We start from the raw sequence: 5,582 nt of genomic DNA on the forward strand, positions 1-5,582 counted from the left end.
AGACGCACATGCTTACATACGTGGTGCTCTTTGGGACCCCGATCATGAGATGTAGCTAACTGCCCTGTTCGGGGGGGAACATATAACCTGCTTCGGTTATGAACGATATATATTGAACATTTAATGCCTCTCTCTCTCGCATCTCATTTAATGCCTTGTGAAGCAGGTGGGGCCTGAAACAGTAATACGTTTGAAAATTTTCCGCCCTCACATGCAACTCACGGTTTCAAAATTGCAGTGGGGGGGGGGGGGGGAAGCACCCCAACAGAAAGCAAAATTACCAATATGAACGGATAATTTATCTTCTTCTTCCAGTCACATAAATTATTATGAAAAAATACAAAATAAAAATCCTTGAAAAAATAAAAAAATTTACGTAATATTCCAAGTGAAATTGAATCCTGTTTTTCATCTTAATTTATTGTATCCTTATTCAGCCTCCTTAACTATCCCTTCATTGCCAGCTAGAACCATGTACTTGTCCTTCCTTGTCAGCGTGGTGCACTCAAAACCCAATGCATCACCCAGCATCCTCTGCAGACTATTGGCCACTTCATACCTTGACTTATGACCCCCATTGCAAGTTTGCTCAGGGGGCAACCTGTCAAAGATCTCCATGTAATATGTGGGGAAAGGGTTCATCAAGAAGAACAGTGGGTCTAGACACTTGAGCCCACTAGCTGTGGTGCCATAAAACATGTTCACAAAGACATCAATGGCAACAGGGACAATCTCATCTGTCAGCTCAGCAAAAAGTGGGCTGAATCTTAACAAAAAAGGCTCCCTGCAAGTGGTTCCCTCTGGGCACACTGCTAAGTCACCCTTACTTAGCATGGTCTTAATTGTTTCGCCATCTTTCACTCTATCCCTTGTCAGCCTAACTGTTCTAATTGGTGCTAAGATCTCTGAGACCCTACCAAGACTGTATGTCACAGCAGTTATAGGCCTCTTGAGTGCAACTGCTAAATAGATTGGGTCTAGCAGTGTCCTGTGGGTGCAAACATAGAGCATGCCATTTTTTCTAGTGCTTGGGGAGATGGGTGAGTTGTGAACCTTCAGCTTGAAGCTTAAACCGGAGAGTGACCCCACGACGACGGCAATGTTGTAGGGTAGAGCCAGTCCCACCAGCATTCTGAAAATGGCAAGGACGAGGCCCAGTGGGAGCCACATGAACATGACTAGGCTTGCAAGAGGAGTTGGCCTGAAAGCGAGCCTGCCATCATGGAAAATCAATGTCTTTGGGTACATCTCTCTGTGGAGCACAGTGGTCGTGCTCTTGTCCGATCCACCTAACATGTAAGCCTCCTGAGTGACACATAAATAAGAAAACGAATGATCAACAAAAGCTTACTGGTAAGAATTTATTGTGCTAAAAAAAGCTCTCTCTCTCTCTCTCTCTCTCTCTCTCTCTCTCTCTCTCTATATATATATATATATATATATATATATATATATATATATATATATATATATATATATATATATATATATATATATATATATATGTGTGTGTGTGTGTGAAAGTGCTAAAAATCAACAGCATACAATACTTTGTATTGTAAAGTTTTAAATGCATTGTAAGCCGTCCAATTTTCATGTTTCTAAAAAAATGTCTCTATGTCATAAAGTCTAGTCTGTGTAAAGCATATTTTTTACTAAATAAATTATAAAGAACAAAATATATCAGGTCCCCTTGATGAGATGCTCAAACATTCAAGGAGAGCCATCCGATCGTGGTTGGTTATAGATTTTGGGCGGTCCCCATCTATATATATCCCAATTCATGAAAACAAAGTTGTTTTATAAATGGTCCAAAACATCATGTTGGAGTCAATATTGACACAATAATGCAAATTGCTAATCATGATCTAAAGGTTGGCTTTTAATTTTGGGGGTTAGATTTATATAGGTCAAGAGTATACCATCATAAGTTATGGTGGTACGGGAACATGCAAAATAAAATATGCAAATGGATCTAAATGTGTTTTCTAATACTTTTTTGGCAATTTTGACCCTGGGAATGTGTTTGGCATGGTTGATTTGATAAAAATCAACATCTTAGAGTATGTTTTTCTATGAGAAAAGTTTTTTGAGCCATAAAAATTTTGCGTTGTTGATTTTCAAACTCTATAAAAACCTTGCCATATGACGGAATCCAATGGTCCTAGAGCCAATCCACATAAAATCGGCTATGTAGGTCGCATCTGTGTAGTGAGAGTTAAAAAAAAATATAAAACCTTGAAAAACCCATTTTTGAACATTTGTTTTTCATATATATATATATATATATATATATATATATATATATATATATATATATATATATATATATATGATAGGGTGCTCTGGGAGTACCTACTCCCACTTCTATAAGCATTATTTAGTAAAAAATAATTAGTTTTGGATCATGTGATTATAACATAGATGTATGTTTTTTAAGAACTTTAAAAATCAACAGCTCACAATGTATCAAAATTTCATGACTTAAAAAACCTGATTTTTATATCCAAAAAACATGATCCAAAGCATGTTTCCTATCATGTAAACTACGTTGAGTACATTCATTGTTTAATTGAGAAGATACAACCTACAACCAGTACGTGGGAGTAGGTACGTACTCCTAGAGCACCGTATCATTACTCATATATATATATATATATATATATATATATATATATATATATATATATATATATATATATATATATTTTGATGCTATCATCATGAGCTGGTTTTGTCAATTAATTAACTGAAAACGATGAAATACTTGGAGATGTGTCATGCATCTCACATGGTTCCATAGATCTAGAGATACTGATGCCAATTTATTGAGACAGTGAAAGCTTCATAAGTTGAACCCCAAGGTAGCAATCATATATATCAAAAAATCATATTTCCATATTTACCATTATTTTCAACAGAAAATCTGCTTTCTGCTGTGTTTTGTTGAGCGCTCTGCCCTTTTCTCTAGAGCATGCTCTCCAGTGCACACAACTGTAAATCAAAGAGCTCTCTCTCTCTCTCTCTGTGACATGCACACACACGTATAAAACAGAAAAAAAGGCTGAAAACAAGAAAGAAAAAAGATAGCTTTTGCAGTACCTTGCAGCAGGAAAGCCATTGATAATCACTAGCTCTGATATTCTCAAGACCAACATCAGCCTTCATCTCACCAAACGACTTCTTTAGAAGCACCACCATCTTCCCCATTCCACCACCCCTCTTTATCATCCCACTGTAGTACCCTCCAACCACAAGCAGTTCACTGCCCACCACCAGATCCACCCCCATATGCCCAACCAAAAACCCTTCAATCATCACCCTTGGCAGCCCACTGAAGACCACCCTCTTCTTAGCACCCATCAACACTTGGAAACCATACAAATCAACATCCTCCAAGAAAAACTTTGGCAACACCGACCTGCCCAAGTTGAAACACTCCCTTTTTAACCCACAGAAGCTAATAAACACCATCACCTTCAAACGAAACTCCTCACTAAAGAGACCAAGGAAGGGGCTGGTGAGAAGCAACAGAAGGGCTCTCAGGAGGCCTCCCCCTTCAAAGGCAACAAGCATGAAGTAAGGGAAGCTTGATTATGATCTCAAGAGTGCACTGTCAAGATGGCAGAGCATGGTCTTGTTGGACATGTCATCGATGGGGCACTTAGGGCAATTTTGTAAGGTGGTATTAACACCCCTATCTGAAACTGAACGTGGGTATCTCAGTTTTCTGAAGGGCAACCTCAGGGCTCTAAGAAAGGAATGAAGAAAAACAGAGAACATCATGAGATTAGAAGCCATGCTGTGCACTCAGGGAAGAACACGCCCTACTCCTCCTAGTTCCTCTCTTTGATGAGAAGAAATTGCAGGAGGTATGGTTGTTTTTATACTGAAAGCGAACAAAGCTCGTTCACGAATTTAATTGCATGCATTTATTTCTGGTGAGTGCAATAAATTTTGTTGTCTAGGCCCAAAAGAAGCGAAGCAGGTTATATGTTCCTCCGGAAACACGCAGGTGCGTGTTCTCGAGTCTGAATGAGTGCCACATATGTAAGCACGTGGGGCTCATTTTCCCGTGTGTGTCTGCGTAACTTAGCATCGAAGTCCGGTGTGTTTGCAAAGACTTAAGTACTCTTTCTCGCCATTAGCGTCATGAAACGATGTTTCGAGTAAAGGACAAAAATGTCCTCTTGCCAGAGTTTGCAAATACTTAAGTACCCTTTCCCGCTATTGGCGCCATAAAACAATGTTTCGATTAAAGGACAAAAATATCCTCCCGCCAGAAAGGGTTAAAAGCATCATCGTTTTTTACCTTAGGAGTAAACTCCTCTGCTTTAATAAGGAGCTCCTCACAATATATCACCCTAAATGTTCTGGATCACCCTTTGACGATGCACCATCTACTGTAACAGAAGCTCCCTTTGACGATGCAGTCTTTGCCGTCGTCTGCTGCTGCCGGAGCACCATTTATCGTCGTCTGCTACCGTTGGAGCACCTTTTGCCGTCGTTTGCTGTCGTCGGAGCGTAGTCGGAGCACTGTTACCACCATCGACTGCATCTACCTTATAGGTGTTTCTCCTCCACTGTCGGATTAGCAAAACTTGTGTCCTAGAAGATGATTTTTGTGCAAGCTTTTGTTATGTAAACAAATCAATTTGTAAATCCGAATGCTAAATCTTACAAGTGGTTATACTATACATGCTAAATAACACCTATTTTCATACTCAAACAAGAGTCGTGAAAGACAATAATATGTACTTATGAAGGCTAAATTTCTACAACGATTTGTAAGTTTAAAATTAACAAAGAGTTATATATTTAATACAGTAGTGATTTGTTCGATGCAACAACAATTTATATATTTGAATCAGTAGCGATTTACGAATTATGATTCATGATTTATACATTTAAAGCAATAGCGATTTATGATTTACAACAATATGTACTTATGAAGGGTTCAATTTCTACAATGATTTGTATGTTTGAAGGAGCACTTTGTACGTTCGATGCACCAACGATTTATACGTTTGAAGCAGTAGTCATGTGTATTTATGATTTATGAAGTTACCACGATTTGTACTTAAGTTTGCTAAATCATAATACGATGTTTACTTAGGAAGCAAAAATGTTACAACAGTATGTACTTATGAAGGGTGTGATTTGTACAATGATTTATACATTTGAAGCAACAATGATTTATACGTTTGATGCAGTAACGATGTGTAAATATGAAGTTACCTCGATTTGTACTTAATTTTGTTAAATCGCACTATGATGTTTATTTATGAAGCCAAATATTATCACGACTTCTAATGTTGGTGATTGTGTAACGAATGTGATAATTTGTAAGAATATATATTTGGAAAAACAGTTGTAACATATAATGATGTAGTTAAATTTATGTGTTGTGTAGGTTAGCAATGACTATAATTCGTAAGAAAAGAAATCCTTTGCCGTTTGAGGGGATGACTCTTGGAGAAATCATCCACCAATCTGATATATAGGAGGGTTATGTAAAGAACATTGAGAATGAAAAGGACAAAAAAAAAATGTTGGATATTTATTATGCGAAGCCCGATCCA

General features: G+C 37.8%; 1 pseudogene; it reads right to left on the reverse strand.

Moving 5' to 3' along the window:
* Nucleotides 1-429: 429 nt before the first annotated feature.
* Nucleotides 430-3,648, reverse strand: LOC149821006 (putative glycerol-3-phosphate acyltransferase 2 pseudogene; annotated as a pseudogene).
* Between the last annotated feature and the right edge of the window lie 1,934 nt (nt 3,649-5,582).

This window comes from Nuphar pumila, chromosome 12 (genome assembly GCF_984573655.1).
Source record: "Nuphar pumila chromosome 12, dmNupPumi1.hap1.1, whole genome shotgun sequence".
In the NCBI taxonomy this organism is placed as follows: Eukaryota; Viridiplantae; Streptophyta; class Magnoliopsida; order Nymphaeales; family Nymphaeaceae; genus Nuphar; species Nuphar pumila.